The sequence below is a fragment of the Porites lutea genome, chromosome 7 (assembly GCF_958299795.1).
Source record: "Porites lutea chromosome 7, jaPorLute2.1, whole genome shotgun sequence".
Lineage (NCBI taxonomy): Eukaryota > Metazoa > Cnidaria > Anthozoa > Scleractinia > Poritidae > Porites > Porites lutea.
Genome location: NC_133207.1, coordinates 30,234,179 through 30,254,178, shown reverse-complemented (window position 1 = coordinate 30,254,178; position 20,000 = coordinate 30,234,179). Strand labels below are relative to the sequence as shown.

At 40.2% G+C, this 20,000-nt stretch overlaps 1 pseudogene; it reads right to left on the bottom strand.

The window, feature by feature from the left end:
* Positions 1-3,832: 3,832 nt before the first annotated feature.
* Positions 3,833-20,000, bottom strand: part of LOC140944768 (uncharacterized) — a 22,809-nt pseudogene continuing 6,641 nt past the window's right edge.

Here is a 20,000-nt window from a genome sequence, read left to right as displayed (position 1 = left end):
AGATTTTGATGCCCTTTATTTCTTTCTTATTGCGAATAGCTTCAGCGAGTATTTCTACGGACAGTATGAAGAGGTAAGGCGATAGGGGGCAGCCTTGTCTAACACCTCTACTTAACTCAAAGAAATTGCTTGCCCATCCATTGTTTAGTATACAGCTTTCGGTATTGCAGTAAAATAGTTCAACCCAGTTTAACAGTGAGGGGCCAAACCCAAAGTGCCGTAACGTTTGGTTTATGAATGACCACTCTAACGTGTCAAAAGCTTTTTCAAAATCGAGGAAAAGAAGTAGACCGGGTAAACCTTTGTTTTCTGCATACTTAATAGCACTATCTAATGTGCGTATATTGTCACTGATACATCTGTTTTTAATAAAGCCTGACTGATCTTCTGATATAAGTTCCGGTAAAACTGTTTTGATTCGATTTGCAATAGCCTTTGATGCAATCTTATAATCGCAGTTTAATAGTGTCAATGGGCGCCAGTTTTTAATCAGGTTGGGATCTGCGTCCTTCTTCGGTATAAGCTTGACAATTCCTCGCCTTTGTGATACAGCGAGTTTTCCTGTTTGGTAAGAAAAGTTTAGGGCCTCTGTTAGTGTTTCGCCTACGTCTTTCCAAAAAACTTTATAAAATTCACACGGCAGGCCATCAGTACCAGGTGTTTTTTCCGTGGCCATACCGTTTAATGCTTCCAAACACTCTTTAGAAGTTAAAAGACCCTCACAATGCTGTTTTCTTTCTTCACTTAATACTTCTCGTGCAGGTGGAAAGAAAACTTCCGGGTAATCGTTAACTTGTACTTTTGAACTGTAGAGATTTTTATAAAAGGTCTCGCACTCGTGTAAGATTTCCCTGTCGGATTGGATTAAGTCTTTGTCATTAACTTTCAGTTGGGTAATTGTTCCTTGTTTGCAGTGTCTCTTCTCTAAGTTTAGAAAGTATTTAGTGTTTTTTTCGCCCTCATTGTACCATCGCGATTTAGATCTTAGAATAGCCCCTTTTGTCTGGTATTCGATTATAGTTTCAAGTTCCCGTCTTTTCTTTTCTAACTCTGACCATACATTTTGGCAGTCAGTGGCATCAATGTTGGCGGTCTGCTCCTCCAGGATTTTGATTGTCTTTTCTATATCATCTTGTTTTTGAAACATTTTTCTCTTATTTATTCTGCCAAACTCAATTGATGTCTCTCTAATTTTCATTTTTATCATTTCCCACAGTAAGTTAGGATCGACAGTATTATCCAGTGCATATTCATCTTTAGTTTGAGTTATAATGGATTGTATTTTCTTTATATATTCTTCGTCCTTTAGGAATGAGGTATTTAGTTTCCAGAAGCCCCGTCCTCTCATGTTATTATGCGTCGAAATATGCAACGTGATCAATGAATGATCTGTCTTATAACCAGGGACTATATCCGTGTTGATTGAGTTGCAAGATGTGCATTGACTTACGAGAAAAAAGTCAAGTCTGCATTGTATTTCGGGGTTCTTTTGTCTCCATGTAAATCGTCGTTGTTCAGGGTTTTGTATTCTCCAGACATCAATAAGGTCTAAGTCTTCGGAATAGCTATTTATGACTTCCAACGATTTTTTGTGGGTTTTTGCAAGGCCACCTTTTTTATCTTTCTCAACATCCAAAACTAAATTATAGTCCCCGCCAATTATTACCTCATCGCACTTAAAATCTGCTAACCGCTCAAAGACCGAGGTAAAAAAAGTTGGGTCGTCGTTGTTTGGAGCATATATATTTGCCAAGGTTAAGTGTTTCCCATTTGTAATCAAGTCACAGATTATATAGCGTCCCCCAGGGTCGCAGTATGTTCGCGAAATTTGAAAGGTGAAAGTGTTGTTAAACAATATGATAACGCCTGCCTTTTTGCTAGAGCAGCAACTGAAAAGGGCCTGATAACCCCATTCAGCTCGCCAGTCATGCATATTATTTTCGGTACAATGAGCTTCTTGAATAAAATATATGGCCATTTGTTTTTTCCGCAGCCAATTAAAGAATTCCCGTCGCTTGCTTCTGTCTCCTAATCCCCTAGCATTAATTGAACCAATTGTAAGTTCCATTTCTTTTGTTGCTGTCAAGAAAGAAGAAACTGATAATTTTCACCCAAAGAAGAATAGCATGAGAGATTATTCTGATTTGTGCAAATGAGATATAGAGTGTCGGTTTCGTACAGAAAGGTCTAAAAAAAAGATATTTCAAAGCACTGAAAGTAAAACAAAACAGAAAAAAATCGAAGAAAAACATAAAGACAAAGTTAAAATGTTTTCTTGCTGGGTGGTCGCTTTGCATCTCTAAGGGGTGACTAGCCGCAAGAAAAAAAGAATAGTAAATTTGTCCCCGTAATACAATTATGAAACAGTCTCAGGATTAATGATCAGTTTTTTTCCTACAGGCCACACTCGACCTCTAATAAATAACTTATCTGGTTCCGATAGACTGAAGAATGCAGGAATGTTGTTTCTTCTGGCCTCTTGGAAGGTCTTCATCTGCTCTTTGCGTCTTCTGACAATTTCTGCAGGATAGTCGCGGAACATTTGGAAATCGGTTTCTTTTAGTCGGTGCCCGAGTGAAAATATTTTCTGGACATCCTTGTATCTCAGAAAACGAGCCAGTATTGGCCGGGGCTTTCCATTCTTGCTTTTTCCACTTCGATGAACTCTTTGGATTTCCACGCTTCTTGCGTCGTGGAAGCCCAGTTCGCGTTCTAAGAAATCTCTTAGGGTTTCTTCGACATCTTCGGGTTCATCGGAGGAGCCATCTTTTATGTTCATAAACCTGATGTTCTCTCTTCTGGAGTAAGCTTCTAGGTAGAGATTTTTTGCTGTAAGTTCGTTTAATAACTCTTTACTCGCCTCTGCCTTTTGTGTTAAATCAGTGATTGTAGCTTGGTGATTTTTTAGCTCAGTCGATATTTCAGATAACTGTGAGCTCGTGAAATTTCCATTTTCTTTAAGATCGTTAATGTCTTTCTCCGTAGTTTGTCTGAAATTTTCCAATACTGTTGTACGCTCTTCTAGGCAGTTGAGCTTTGTCTCGATGCTTTTAACAGATGATTCTATCACGTCGAGCTTTTTTAAACGCTCAAGGATTTCTTCAAGCTTTTTTGCCATGTTTGCTGTCATATCTAGCGCGGTTAGGATTGTGTCTTCTTCGGCTATTTCTCCGTCGGTCGAGATGGATTTTCGAGATTTTTTGTTGTCAGGTGAAGAGGTTGAGTCGTCTGAACTGGTAGATATCCTGTTTCTCCTTTTTCCTAGTAGTTCAGATAAGAATTCGGCCATTTGCCGTTACGGGGACCTCGGATATCAGAAGAAATTGCGGACAGCCCCAATAAGCGTCTTTACGCCGCCATTGCTCGTCCCCGGCTTCCCCAAGAAGAATCAAGAAGAATCAAAGTTGCTGAAAGGGAGTATTCAACTGCCTACAGAACCAAATGGGCGATTTAAATTTTTCACGAATGGCAGATAAATAGAAAAGACAAAGTTCCTGTACTTGATGCTGGTGGCGCTTTTTAAGATTATGGAGATTTGTACAAAGTTCAGTCGTCGAGTACAGATTTGGCAAATATGGATGCCAACACTTTAAACTACTGGCTGAGTAAATTTGTCCAGGAGGATGCGAATAGTGAAGGGAAGGTGTATGAAATTTATTGTGGCATCCGAAGGCATTTAGAAGAAACTGCGGGACGCGAAGCATTTTAAAATCGTGTAGATACTTCGGATAAAAGGTAAGAGAGGATATAGTACTTATTACCTTCAAAGCAAGATACTATTTTCATCGAAGACTACAATTAGAATACAGATCGACCTTTTTCTAATCTTCCCATATTTTATTGCAGATTTGCTATTTTCCGTCGTTGTCTTGATGCCGAGATGAAGGACAGCATGCGGCAAGGTGTGAGTTTCCAAACAAAGAAAGAAGAGAAGGAAGCTGTTACAGAAGAGGAAGAAGAAAAGTTCTGGAGTGCAGGATTATTTAGGAATAGCTAAGCAATTATTAGATACTATTTATTTCTATAATGGTAAAATGTTTGGCTTGCGTGGTCAACGTATAAAACTGAACTGGCAGTGTAGCTGATTAATTATGATGATTTATTAAACTGAAGTATTGTTCTTGTGTTCAGTTTGTTTTGTTTTGATTCATGAATCTTGGTGTCCAATGAGAAGACAGATGAAAACCACGCATGGTTTTTATATGTGATCCAAAACACGTGTGGTTTTCATCTGTGTTTTCATTGGGTATCAAAACTCATGCACGTGACAAATTTAGCCATTTTTTATTGGCTATTAAACTTATGAATTATTAATGAGTTTTAGAACTACAATTCATATTCTAGTCCTCCAGAGCGAGGAATGTGCAATGATGCAGAGAATGTGCCCGCACTTAAAAAAGGAGGCATTGTCAATGACGCCCTTTGGATTCTGAATTTACCATCCTATCGATGACTGACTGGGTCTTAACTATTTTACCCACAAATTTTAATCCTTTTCTGCTGGTGTTTTGTCACTGCTGGAATCCAAACACCTCGTAATCTGTAACAGTGAAGTTTTGGGCGCCTGTGAAGAACGTGTTCTGTTGTCCTGGTGGGAGCTGATAGGTGTTGCTGAGACGGCTGCTACTATAACTTGTGTTTGCATTATTTGATATACATAGGTCACTCCCATCACCAAACACTGGTCCATAGTTACTGTTACAAACGATGCCAAACCCTTCCTTCCCAGCGATGAGCGACAGTTTGGTTGCCCCCACGGTACTCGGATTCACCAAGCTAAACAAGAAAGCTTGGCAACAGTTTACATAACCTACAAATGATCAGATAAGACTAACGTTAGTGTTTGCTGGACTCGGCTTGCCATGTAAACTTTTAAAGTGACGAATCGAATTTATACTTAAGTAGAGAAATCTGCATACCATTAAGGGTTAATTCAAACTCGGGCAATCTTTGCATGTGTACTGAAATAAATAAAAGACGGCACCTATCCTTAAAGTAACAGTGCTCCTAATCTCGTACCCTTCAGGTCTTATTTACATTATGCCTGTTATGCTTTTGTTTCCCCACTAAAATTCTCCACCTTAATGCTCCATTTTTCCCACTAAAATGCTTGTCATACAGAGGCTCTTTTTATTAATTGTAACGTTTGAACAGGGTGCTATCACTACCGAAAGAGTAAACGTACTATAACAACAACTTATGCAAGTTCATAACATTTTTTAACTTAACACCGCCGACTTTTTCCCAGTCTTCACACTTTAAATTTCGAGTTTGTCTTCGTTTTCTCTGAAAACGTTTTTGCGGGAAAAATTACTCTTATTTTTATGTTCTCTGAAAAAAACTTTTTTGCGGGAAAAAGGCCACTAAAATGCTTGAATAATGCTTAACACTTTTGCTTCCCTAAAATGCTCAAAAAAAGTGCGAGCATATCGTATTTTCTCGATTAAACGCCCCCGGCGTTTATTTAAAAATCGGCAGTTTTGACCCGACGCTTTTTGGAAGCCGGGTTTTAACAGAGGAACGGCGTTATTAATAAAATGGACTTTTCTGTCACTTCTTTCAGGAAGATTCGGAGACCCAGGAGCCGTTTATGAGGGTGGGACGATTTTTCCTTTCATCCTGCTCCCGGATTCTCCGGGGATGATTACCCGTCACCGTACATTACCTGATACAGTACAATTATCAGGTTATGGTACCGTACATTTTGTGGTACAGCATCCACCCTACTTATGTTTAAAACGCCGGTATTTTTCCTTTGAACGTTTATTAAAAGACTGAAACAACTGCACTGTACTTGCTACAGTATGTCGTAACAGTGCTGTTCAAGGGATTATATTCATATAATTCCACAGGCGTCCCAAGCTCACGTTACGAGTGCGGTTATGTACATTTTCTCACAAGAGAGTCGGTATCGCGTTACAAGCGACCGTTGAGACTTTGTATGAGAAATCAAATACTGAGGTCTGCGAACGCTAAATATCATTTTACTTTGACTTTTATTCTATAAAATAGATACAGGAGACTTCACCTTGCTTCGTATTCTGAAGAAAGTGACAGGGGCCAAACAATAACAGCCAAAAAAACCAACTAAATCGATGAATTCCCACCAAAAAGCGCAGGAATACATCAAAGGTAAGTCTCCTTTATTTATTGCTTTATTTATTCCGAGTGAAGCGCCGAGAGCGAAGCGACTTTATAATCTCGTCGTGCGCGAGGCGCGCGCGCAGTCTGCTAACCACGCGTGGCCAGCTGCAAAATTCGATGCGCCATAAATCAATCTTTTCATGAATATATGTTTGGTGTCCGCCAATGACGTCATGGAGCATTTTGTGACCAAGGCGCATTTTCATGTATAATATAGGAAAATCCATTACCTGACTCGTGAATTCCACGTTAAATTGCACTTGAAAACCGATATCGCACTCATCGCTTCGCGATTCATGCGATATCGGTTTTCGCGTGCAATTTAACGTGGAATTCACGAGTCAGGTAATGGATTTTCCTTGTTTCGCATAACTGAATAAAAATCAGAAAAAAAAAGAAAACGGCAATAATGGTTTGTTTCCTAAGCGCGCGCTCCAGAAAGCCATTTCAAAGTCAACTGTCAAAACTGTCATTGCGTTAGCGAATAGGAAGGGTCAGTCGTGCACGTTTGAACCTTCGACAACTTTTTTTGTACCTTGTGCTTGTTTTTACATTTGTTTTCAAACTTTTTTACATGTAAACAAGCTTCACACTAATCGTAAGGATAAATAGAGGTATTTCACTGAATTTACAAGCCGTTTATCTTTAACATCTTTTTTCAAATTGGTCATTTGCTCGAGAAGGAAAATAATTTACACCTTTTACCTCTTCGGCGGCAAAACTGAAAGAAATGAAGTGTCCAAGCGAAAGCACTGAAAGTTTAACGTCGCGATTGATATATGGCAAGTACCTTGAAATGTTTTAGAAATGCTGTTCAAGTTCAGCTCTGTTCGTACTTTTCTAAGTATCACGATTCAGGACGATTGCAAGCGGCGTACTCTTTGTCGTGTTTTCAGGGGCCATGTCGTCTTTGAAGGTATTTATTTCTTCTTCTGTATATGTGACAATCCACCCCCGCATTTCCTCCGTTGTCGCTTCTCCGTTTTGTTTGGTTGAACTTTGGTTTGCCATTTTCTGGGCCGTGTTCACAAGATTTTCTTGTTTTCTCGTTGTCGAGAGCGAAAGAGGTTTTTTATGCCTCTTCGAGAATTTGTAGTTAAGTTCAAAACAAGGAAGAACCTCCGGCTCACTATAAAAAACGCTTTGGTTTGTTTTTAACTCTTCAAAAGGTGACAATGGTTTTGAAAACATCTTAAAATGACATTGAAGAGAACCTTTTTTGCAGCTGTCGTGTTAGAATTTGATGATAGTTGTTACGTAGATGCGAAACAATATCGCTTAGCCTCGTTTTCAACACGCAATTCCACACTAATTAAATACCTCGCTTCGTTAACCAATCAGAATGCGAGATTTTACTCAATTATGCGATTCTTCATGAAAGGCTGTTGTGTTGATTTTCCCATCCAAATGACACAGAACTGCAAGCACAGCAAGTGCCTGCAAATCCTCGCCGAGGAAGATTTTCCATTGAAACTCCTCTGGAGAACGCCGATTAAAATTCATCGGCGAGCGGAACGAAGAAGACAATCGCAAAGCAGAGAACATCGCTTAGCACAGCGAAGGCAACGTCGTCAACACAGAGACCACAAACGGGTACAGAGACAGCGACAAAATACTACAATTACACTGTAAACGAAACCGATGAAGAGAGGAACACCGACTGCCGACGCTTCCAAAAGCGACGAGACTGGATCAGGCAACGCTTAAAGTTTACAGTCACAATTATCTTCTTCGATGCAGCGATAGGCACCAAGAATTATGCACGTCAAGAATATCTTTCCAACAAACGGGGGACAGCCAATCAGCCTTTACACCATGAGCAACAATGGGTTATTACAGTAAGCTTTATTTTACAGTGAACAATTTAGAACACCGATAATGTGTGACATGTTTAGGGGAGCGTTACGTTTGTAAACAAAATCCTTGCTGAACAACATTTTCGTTTACAATTTTCATTACATTTACTTTCCCAAAACCATCCCAAGTTAAATATATTATTATTGTATGTAGCCTTATACATAGACTTGCTACAAGTCGACCTCTTGGCGAGCGGAGCGAGCTTTTTTGGGGAGGGGGGGTCGACTTAGCCTGCGTAGCTGGCGCTTGGAAGTAGTGGGCGAAAGAGAGAACGGGCGCGCGCGAGGGAGGCGCCCGTTTTTTCTTGTACCCACTACTTCCAAGCGCCTGCTACGCAGGCTACGGTTGACTTGTCTCGCTTGAAGGGTCCCCATTTGCATTTCGCGCCAAAAATGGGGAGTGGCGTGACTCGCATTTGGGGTTTCAGGTTTTATTTGCGAGTCCTTGACTTCAATGGTGGTGTTAAGGATTATTTCTTGTGCCTTTTTTCTAAAAGAATTGTTTGTAAGAGCGAACCGGAAGTGCATTTTTACCGGAAATTATGTTACGCGCGGGAAGATTGACAGTTTCAAATAAAAGTCCCCGGATTTAGGGGAGGAGCGCTTACGCCATACAAAAAAAAATCTTTTGTGGATGTTTGTCTTTTTTTACGGGATTTTTTCAATGGGAACTCTGGACTCTTTTAGGAAGAGGACTGAGAAAATTTAGGAACCTAAGGAGAAACAGCGGAATGTGCTGATTCCACTCCAACTAAATCTATTGAACACAAGTGTATCTCCATCATCGAATAATCAAATTTGTATTCTTTGTGCGAAAGTTGTCTCTAACAATGATTTTAGGTGATTTCGTTTTAGGTCACGATAAATGTGTCGGTAATTGTTGACGATCGCCTCGGGACTCCCAAATAATATTTTCTCTTTCAGATTTAAAATATCCTTTAGCTGTTCTTCCGAGCAATCGTCTCCTACAGACGATGCTCTAATGCCACGGGAATTTAGGTTTGAGACCTGATCTTTCATGAGAGAAATCAAAGGAACAATCACCAACGCGATGGAATTGCAATCCTCCCCAAATAAACGATCGAAAGTGTATGGAACCACCTCAAAAGTCAGACTCTTGCCAGCTCCGGTTGGAGCAGACAAAGGGGGAAAAGGGGAAAGATGGAAGCGAAAAAGGGAGAAAGCTTTCTCTTCTCCCCCTCCCCCTTCCCCCATCTAAAATCTCCTCTCTCCTAGCCCCTTAGGAAGGCCTGATACTCAGGCTAGAGCAGACACAAAAACATCCCTCCCCGACAGATTAGCCTCCCACACGGGCGTTTTTAGGGGAGCTAACCCAAAAACAGCTGCGTGGGAGGCTACGACAGATATGCTTCGATTGTTTCCTTTGATAGTCACGCAATTGAGAATAGCCCGTGGCCTCAAGAGCATCTTTCATCGCTTTCGTAATGGACCCCCTTTTAGAATTTGAACCGCAAGTCACGTTTCAATGTGCTTAGTACTTGTGAGTGACAGCTTTATCCCCAAGGGTCCTTGGGAGCTACTCTGATTCGTCCAAGCGCACCGACCCGTTTTTGGGTCGGTAAAACTGGTGTTAAAGGAGCTGTGTCACGAAATTCAGCCCAATTAGGTAATCACAAAATGCCCATTACATTAAGAGAAACGTAAAAATAACCGCTTAAAACATTAAAGAGAGGTTAAAATAACACAACAGAAACAACAGATACCACGGATGGGCAAAACTGAAGAAGATTGAAACGGATTGGAATTAGGGTTTTTGAAAACTGTTCAGCAGGGATCAACTTTGAAAAACTGTTAGGCTGCTTGCAACTTCAAAAATAATGCTCAGGAGACATATTTGTTTGTCTCGGATAACCTGTAAATTCCTTGCTTACTTTAAGTTCCATAGGATTGAGGGCGAGTAATTGGCAAAATTAAACAAAATGAACTGGACTGCCGTGACCCAGCCCCTTTAATCAAGTACGAAAAGTCCTTCGTCCCGCGCCATATGAAATCCGACGAAGGAATTTTTTGAAAGTCTACCTTATACATAAACACAGCTGTGTCTTCTAAGTCAATCATAAAAAAAATTATTATTGCTAGCCTCCTATTTTCGATCCTATTTAATATTCGAAAAGAACATCTGGATTTCGGATCTCCTCACAATATTAGTGTGTTACATGTGTTACCATGCCAGGAAAATTAATCATTCCCCGTAAGTCAAGTCAGGGAGTTTCAGTATAAGGGCCTGTTTACATGGAGGTGGGGTACCCCAGGTAGGTGAGGTAGCCCGCTTAGGGGGGGGTAACCCTCCTGTCCGCCTGTAGTCCCCCACCTCCATGTACTGACATGCCTTAAGTCAGGGAAATAAAATGTAACTCTTTCAAAGAAGCCAGAGGAAGGTGACATATTCCTGCACACTCACCGAAGTTAAACATGTTCCATTGGGAGAATATTGTATCAAGAAATCAAACGACAAGCAGATATAGGGTTTCATATGAGATCCATCCATTCTACACTTTACATTCACGAGAAATTCATGTATGAAATAGGTGGACAGGATGGCTGTGATGGGAGTTTGGGCATTTATTTTGTGTACCATACACAGATGACATATATAACAAAAGACCATGAAGCAGATTTTCCCTGAACAGAAAACAAAGAAGTCTTTTGCTTGACACCATCTGTGTCCAGTACACGAAGTTTTGACTGGAATTTGGAATACATTAATATCTGCACAAATTGTCAATTCAGGGAAAGTGTACATTTGACTGCCAGTCTGGGAATTTAAAAAACTATGCCTCTGGTAACCATGTGTCAACAAGCTCAAGCATGTTGATAGAGAATTGAAATACTGATCACCTGCAACATTAAGGACCTTAAGTTAGGGTGGACGGTAAGGTGGAGGGCGGCAACCGGAAATAAAAGTTGCCCGATTTGGGGCTAATTAGCATATATCTCAGCCGTCCAACCTACGTCGTCTGCACTTCGCGACGGTGAGAAAGCAGAGTGCGGCGGTGTCTCGAGAACGTGAGTTTTTTCTTCGTGTTTTCGTCTTCAAAATATCTTTATTTTAACAGAATACCGCTTTAATCTGTTTCTGGAGTGTCTAGTTTACTTCAAATGTTAAACCTTTTCCAGTTACTGCAGGATTACAGGGGTACCCAACGGCAATTTTCGGAAAATATCTGTTCGAAAGACGATTTGAGATCTAGAATTTTCGGAACATTTGTTGTAAAATATCTTGCTTGCCTGCCTCTCCTAGGATTTTCGAACATCTACAAAATGGTATAATTACCCATTTTTAACGGATTTTTACCCTAAAAGAGGCCACCTAGGATTTTCGGGTGCCTTTTCCTGGCTGAAATTTTCGAAAAGGTAAGTTTTGATCCATATAATTTTCGGATCACTAGACTTTCAGCTAGGCAATCCGAACAGATGAAAAGTTTTTAAGGGATCATGATAAAAATATGCCTATATCTACCGTTTAAATACTAAAATACATTCAACAATGCTATGTTAAGTGGTTTTGCACTATATCCTCGTTGGTTGCCCCTGGGATTAGAATTCCCAGCGACAAAATAATCACATTTAAGTATTCTCTCACCATCTGAACATCGACTTTTACCCGTTTTTTCATTCACGAAGATTTTAGTTCATTTTTTCTGCTTAAGTTGTAGGCCAAAATGAAATTACATGTCAATTGGTTAACATTTATTCGACAAAATAAAGCCCTTTAAAAGGAGGAACTTGTTTATTTTTGCGCGCAACTTATCAATCCTATTTAATAATTTGCTCTTATTTTAATGAAGATGGAGTGACCTGAAGGTCACGATATTCAGCTTGCTAAAGAAGTTCTAGTAAGTGAGCCCTACCGCTTCAAGCCCAGAGCCGTGTAGGCTCGATGACCAGCCGTAAGAACTGTGAAGCGTGCGAAAATTTGGCAATACGTAGATCGCAAATAGGCTCAGTGGAGCGACGAACATTCACTTTTGAGCAACAAAACGCTCAACTAGATTTCATCGTACAAGAGAACGAGTTTCTCATGTGATATGACACCAACTCAATTATAAAAGTCGACCAAAAGTTCTTGGATCTCTTTCAGGGAACTTATTCTCAGACTTCAATAAAGTTAAGAAAAGTCTTTGACCGTCACCTCTACTGAAACTTAAAGCTTGTTTCTTTGGCCAAGTCGATGTCGGCCCTCCCCAAGCTGTCGCGGCCAAAGTCACCGTCCTCTATGTAGCCGTCCACCTAAACTTAAGGTCGGTATTACCTGTATGTGGACATTTGATACAAATTCACTCTTGCATGAGTATTTGTTTCTCATGCATGTACAGAAATAACTTTAAACACTTTCATAAATGATTTGGTATTTTTTACTGTGATAATTCAGTGCTTACTGCATATTCAGTAATCATGGGTTATGATCACTTTCAAATTTCTCCTCAACTGAATCCTTAATGACATAGCCTTGGACCAGGCTCCGTGGTGGAAAAAAAGGAAAAAAAGGGGTCAAATACGAAAAATATCACATTGCTACATGTAATTTCCATTTTAGGGTAAGTGATTATGTTTACACCTTACTGTTACAAACATTATTAGTTGTCAAGTGTGATTATGTACTAAAACAAGTGCAAACAACCTCTTGCTGTAATCACTTAACAATAAATATTTATATTTTTTTCTCCAATTACCAGCATTTACTCGTTATTTTCACTGCAGCTGTAACGTAGGCTATTTTCGGTTGTGATTGCAGGATCTACGTCAGTTATTTAAAATTAATACTCCTTTGTTTTAAGTGACATTCCAAAAGTGATAGGACCACGAGCTAGAGACGCGCAGGGATTGTGAAAGAAAGATAGATCTAGGATCGTGACAAATACTTGAGTTGTATACCGGGGAAAGAGGTATGTCTTAAATTTATTTGTTTCTTTATATTTAGATCCCGAAATGTCCTATTGTTATCGATCGTAAGCAGATTTGTTACGCTTAAGAAGATTTTTATTGTTTAGATTTATCTGTATGCACGCTGCACGTGCTCAAGTTAAGATCATTTCAATTTGCTTAGATTTTATAGTAATAGCTTTATTTTCGCTCATTGTATTCCAGTTTTTACGAGATTTCAAGTTAAATGAAGGACTTTATAGATCGATAGATGCTTGGAGTTTCCGTATTGAACACAAAACATTTCTCCGATGCTGCGTTGTTAACTTCCAGAATGATGGCAACGCACGCCCCGTTACAGCAGCATTATCTCCTACCATTTCATCCACTCACTACCATGACACACTTCACAAGTAATTATTATTACACTAGGTTGAAATTTACTCCAACCAAAAGGCGATTAACTACATCTCACCTTCCAATATTAGAGCCAGTGTTGAAACTCGCCCTCCCAAGCTACACAATTTTCTCCCTTCCATCCTTGACATTTTATGGGCCTTCCCCCCGAGCTTCGTGAGGTTCTGCGATATACGTATTTCTAGTTTTCTAGAAACACAAGTAAGAATAATGATATTTAGCGTTCGCAGACCTCCGTATTTTATTTCTCATACGAAGTCTCAACGGTTTCTTGTAATGCGACACCGACTCTCTTGTGAGAAAGTTAACATACATAACACACTCGTAACATGAGCTTGGGGGGCCTGTGATATTTCTAGTTGTAACTGGTCGTTATGACCTCGACCGCAATTAAACTCTGGGATCTCGATCAAACAAGGGGGGCCTCTGTAAACGCCCCCCGGGGTTTATTTGAAAATCGGCAGTTTTGACCCGGCTTTTAATCGGGGTACGGCGTTTAATCGAGAAAATACGGTAATGTACAATTTACCAAGGCCAAAATGGCGTCTGTTTGCTTAACCCGTTTGCAAGTTTGGGAGATCTGGGTACGAGTTCAGATCTGCAGGGGTACGAGTTTGCAGTACTCTCGTCGACCGTGTGGCATTCATTCCGTCTATCATGTCCTGTTCATCAATCTGTAAGCAGCAAGTTTAACCTAAGAAGTCCGTAGTTACGGCCTGAACTTCCACTCGCATACTCCTATCAGCAACTGGGAGGAGTATGCGAGTCGAAGGAATGTCTAAAATTCAGGCTAGTCCGTAGTAGGGAGAAGTAGAGGTCCGTGACTGTGGAGTCTGGTCTTTTGGTTTTTCTGTTTTTGATGTTTTGGTGCATTGGACTGAAAGTTTGTAATACTTTCTCCCCCCATGTTAAGGACTTTTTTAGCAGTCATTTATGGATCATTTTCAAATATTGCTGCACTCCCACCTTCCTGTCGATTATTAGTTGTTTTCATCAGACGAAATCAAGGGAGTCATGGCAGATCATCGCAAAATCTTACAGGATAATGGTAAATAAAGATTGGAAAGCGTCAGGAAGCTCATTCGAGTATATTTTCGATGTGTAAATGATGATAAACTGGAGTAAAAACTTACATCCTGTATTATGACTTGTCCACGACGTCTCAGTGAAACCTCCAAATATGTTTACACCGCTTTTCACAACAGTGACTGTAGGCCCTTTGTTGTCGCACTTAGAATGAAATGCTGAAGCGGCAAAGCCATCTCGTGACGCTCGGAATAGCAAACGCCATTCGCCTGCCATGGCCTCAGGTAACCAACCTTTCAAAATTTTCCGATGCTCTACATTCATCAAAATGGTCGACTCTCTGAATGGCTCGTCTGGCGTACCTACTTTAACTGTTAATTTAGCATGGCTCAACGCGTCGATAAGTCCTTGAATTTGATAAAATTCAGCTTCTTCCTCAAGTTCCTTGATAAATGTAGCTCCTTCAGGCAAAGTTAGTTTTCCCGTGCGGAGAAAGTTCAGGATAAAGCGGAAGTGAGTTCCATCTCGGTCGATAAAGAACGAACCGTCTTCAGAAGGCTTCATATCGAACCTTCCTGAAAACATGGCAGCCAGCATGGAGCTGGGATCCTTTGTCAGAGTTTGCACGCTTGTGGTAAAGTGCTGCCCTCCAACATTGAGTTTAACGGTGGACGAAAAGTGAACCCGATCAAGTTTCTTGGACATAGCATCGATGGATTCTTGCTCCTCGTGAAGCCTGTCAGCTTCTCGTTGAAATATCTCACATGCTTCTTTGATCTGCTTTGCAGCATCTATAAGAGCTTGACTACGTTGTTGGTGTTCAATATTTTGCTCACTCATGTTAAATCAGTTCGACAAAATGGAGGGAACAGCTTCCGTCTTGCTTCGCGGTCAGCACTCGTTAGTCGAAAGGCCCTCTTATCTTCGGTCGGATTTCGTAAACGCATGACGTCACGCTCGCCTCGAAGTTATATATGTGATTCATCTGCACTTCGTTCGTCTGTATCCGACTTGTTTGATTTTTGGTGAGAGATTTTGTCCCACTATGCTACGCCAAAAGTGACAAAATATCAAAGATGCAACTTTATAATTCAAATCCACCAATTCACTATCAAGATCGATAAAATTAACATCAATTTGCTTTTTGAATGTGTCAAGATTGTAGAATTTAATTTCAATTCCCACGTGTTTCATGTCATGTATCAAGAGACACGTTTTCTAAATCAAGATGCATGTTTTTTAAATCAAGAAGGGAGACGACAATTTTTGATCAGTTTTGTTTCCGAGGGGGACTGAAACCGAAAAATCTGCCATGCTTCATGGACTGCTCCATGAAGAATCCCACCCATTCTTGCCCATTCCCGCCCTCCCGCGTTAGACATGGCGGAGGAAGGAATCGAAGAACTTGTGAGAAGAATCATTCGAGCAGCACAAGGAGTTTATAACACATCTCAAACACATCTGAAACGTGTCAACACCTGACCAAGAACTGAGGCAGCGATTTAAGAACGAGATATATAGGCTCGATCAGAAAGAAAGCAGAACAGGCTCTCGTGGAAGCGCTGGTGAAATATCACCACAAGCGCGCAGAACGATTAACAAACAAGCGTCGTAAACTCGAACAGTATAAATCTCGCAGGAATACTGTAAGGAATAATATAGAAATACTAAGCAGGCGTCTCACCAGAAAACGCAGTCACCGGCTAGAGAGAAAACTGTCAACAAAGATGACAATGTAAATTGAAGACCAAGATTAGCGAAGTCGATGTATTGTTAGAACAAATAAGATCATAAGTGTGTGCGAATAAACAAAGTGAATCTGACTCTTGTCTCTTATCAAACTCCTTAGAAGTAAGGGGAAAGGGAAAGCAAACCGCAAAGATAACAAAGCGGCCAAAAACCGCAAAAGAAAAGAGCGGGGAAAAATCAAAGACAAAAAGCGCTTTTTTGACGCCATTGAGTCACGCAAACAGTATATCAAAAACCTGTCAAATGAACAACTGACAGATAAGCAAATTACTCTACTATCGCGTGGTCTAAAGTTTATCCCTACACCCGTGACAAAAGAAAATCTTATCAGGCGCTAGCTTCTCGCGGATTTCAATCAATTTGCGAGACGAATGCGACTACAATATATTTTTCACGGGGAACAGGGAAAACGAACCTCATCCTTTCCACGTGAAGTCGGACTGGGAACCACCAGCCCAGCTATCTGTGGCTCTGGAGACCTTGCTAAAGGAGGTAAAATTAGAGCTCGGAAGTATTGAATTTGACAAGCCAAAAGATAATATATCTACGGGAGAGCGCCAAGCTCTCAAAGAGTTATCGCGCAACAAAAGCATTATTCTTAAGAAATCTGATAAAGGTAAACACCACCGTATTGATAAGCAGACAGGACAAACTAAACGAAGGTCAGGTTCTGCTTGATGATTTAAATAACTACCGACCTCTAGACAAACCACCAATGGTTGAAACTACAACCAAAAAAGCTCAACAACGTATTAAAACACTGCTCTCAGAAGGCCACATTGATAAAACGACGGCTAAATGGCTCTCCCTTACGCCCGATCCTCCGCGAATCCCCGTGTTTTACACACTTACTAAAATCCACAAACTGACACCTGTTGGAGGACCTATTATATCAGGGTGTACAGAATGGATCTCAGCATAAGTTGACCACCTTATTCAGCCAATAGCACAAGTACAAGCTTCGTATCTTAAAGATACGACAGACTTTATTAACTTCATCGAGGGGATTAAACTGCCTAAAAGTGCGATATATGTTTCAATGGACGTCACAATACAAAAAAAAAAAAAAACACAACGAGAGGGTATTACCACTGTATGCCTTGCATACGAAGAATTTCACCAAGGAAACCCTCCAGTCCCTACCAGGTTTTTAAGCGAAATGCTTAGTCTGATACTACTAGAAAACTCGTTCCAATTTAACTTGAAAGATTATCTTTAAACCCATGGAACAGCCATGGGCACGAAAATGGCCGTAGCCTTTGCTAACATCTTCATGGCCAAAATAGAAAAAGAAATACTCAGACTCAGAGTAGCATTAAGCCCATCTTTTGGAAAAGGTTTATATCGATGACGTCATATCAGAATGGGACACAAGCAGAAACGAAATAGAAGAATTCCTTCTACAGGCAAACAACTTCCATTCTACAATCAAATTCTATCACGGCTGAAATATCAGAAACAGAGACTACATTCTTGGACACGAAAGGTACAAAGGTGTCAGATTCAACAACGATTTTATCTTGACGTGCGAACACATTTCAAGCCTACAGAAACATTCCAATGCACGAATTTGTATTCGTGTCACCCACCAGGCGTCACAAAAGGCTTCATCAAAGGAGAAGCAAGGAGTTTTTCAACACGCCTCAAGAATATAGATTATCCAGCTACAACTGTAGAAAAACATCTCTCAGAGGTCAATTTCGCAGACAGAAAGAAAGCATTAGAACAGAGAAACAAAAATGCAAGTAAGAAAATACTACCATTTGTAACGCAATACCACCCTGCGTTGCCCAACCTCAAGAACATACTCATGGGGAAATGGCACCTTATACAGAACCAACCATATGTCAGAAACATCTTTAAGGAACCTCCCCTCATTTCATATCGCAAAGGAAAATCCCTAAAAGACACTCAAGTAAGAGCTAAACTATAAAGGTTTTAAGACCAATCTATTTGCGAACTGCAGGAGTCGTGCAGGCCCCTCAACACTTTTAATTATTTAAACCTTGAATTCCAACCTGTGTGCTCGGTTTCAGTCCCTCTCGGAAACAAAACTGATCAAAAATTGTCGTCTCCCTTCTTGATTTAAAAAACATGCATCTTGATTTAAAAAACATGTCTCTTGATTTATGATACATAACATGAAACACGTGGGAATTGAAATTGAATTAAATTCTACAATGTTGACACATACAACAAGCAAATTGATGTTTATTTTGTCGATCTTGATAGTACTTTGGTGGTTTTGAATTATATAGTGGCATCTTTGATATTTTGTCACTTTTGGCGTAGCATATCCCACTTTTTGGATCATTCCTCGATTGATTCCAATCAATTCAGACAAGAAGATGCCACTGCCTCCATTTAAAGGATGTTTTGATGTTTCAAGCCTCTTCTTACTCCGCGGGCAAAAGGACCTTTCAGTGGATGTTACTGAATAACATCCCTTGAGTGGCCCCAGATCACCAGGCTGTGTATCGAGGTGACAATTATACATTATCACTTTCCTTATTGAATACATGTACAGTGTAAAAATCGCCATACTTATATTTCACACAGAAGGATCAATATCGTTATTTATTATCCCACTATTATGTCATTTTACCACTTAAGGTCAAGAGACTGTGCAATATGAGGCTGTAATAATAATATTATTTAATAATATTTCTGTCTGATTTCGTTAAAATGACTGGTCACTAGTTTTTCGTCTGGCACCGGGCACAGCCCGGCACCAGGCCAGTCCAGTGTCCAAAAAGGTAGGGGGCTTGCCGTCTTGGTCGATTTAGCTGGATAGCCTAGGGACTGCCCTAATAGTGGGTGGGTGGATCAGGTCAGGGGGCCAAAATTAGTGGGGTGGGGAGGGGACTATTTTGACACAACCCCTTCAGTAAGCAGCAGTGTTCACAAGAGGCTTTGACTGGCAAGTACCTTGTTCCTAGTTTGCCCTAGCCACTGAGCTGAATCAGGCCTCTGCTGAGAATGATAATGTTAATAGCCTTAGTCTCTATTTTTATATTTTGCACGCATTGTCCCGCCTCGAATAGCCTTGTTAGCTGCAGGCAATACTTCTGTAAGTTTATGTGTTTATTAATAAAGTTTTGTTGTTGTTGTTGTTGTTGATAATTGCAGAGCTCAGTGGCAGGCACAGACAGTCACCCATTGTCCTGGGTGGGGAGGATCAAAGTCTTGGTACCAAGGACACACTTAGCATAGGACCTGTAGACACTCACTGAAGCCATGTTTACATAAATTCTGTCAGATTTATTTATTTAGGCTTACTTATTTTATGCTTTGTAATTAAGGTTGCAAATCAAAATGTGCTTAAACTGTGCGTTTCGTTTCGAAGCCATTGATACTATGAAGTCTTCATCTACATGATATCTGCAAGTTATTTCTTGGAAAGGTTGCCCATCATGTCAGTGGGTTTGTTTAAGATTTTTTGTAATACGTTTCCTTAACAGTACATCAATGAATGAATGCTGGAATCAATAATTTTAATTCAACTTAAGTAACCCCCCAGAGTTTTCACTTGGCTTCTTGTTGTTTTGTCAAAAATATGTCCTGTAAAAACTGAAAGGGGAGGGTCCAAAGAATTTGGAAATGGTATCTTCTCATCTGCATTAGCCCTTCCCTCTCTGTAAATACTCCCCACTCCCTGATTTCTTTGAGGTCTTGCTTGAATATTAGTTTATAAGTGTACCTTAAAGCCTCTTCTGCTGTAATTGTTCCTTCAACTTCTTTCACAGTAAAGGCATGTCATTTGTTTTTTTGTTTTCTTGTGCATAATTTATTGGCTGTGTGATTTGACTGGTGGGTCGATTTTGGTGCACTCTCGATCCTCTTTTCTCTCTCTATATGATAATTTGTTTTCTTATTCAGCATCAAAGTGTTGACCAAATTACTGCGGAATTATTCTGCTTGTAA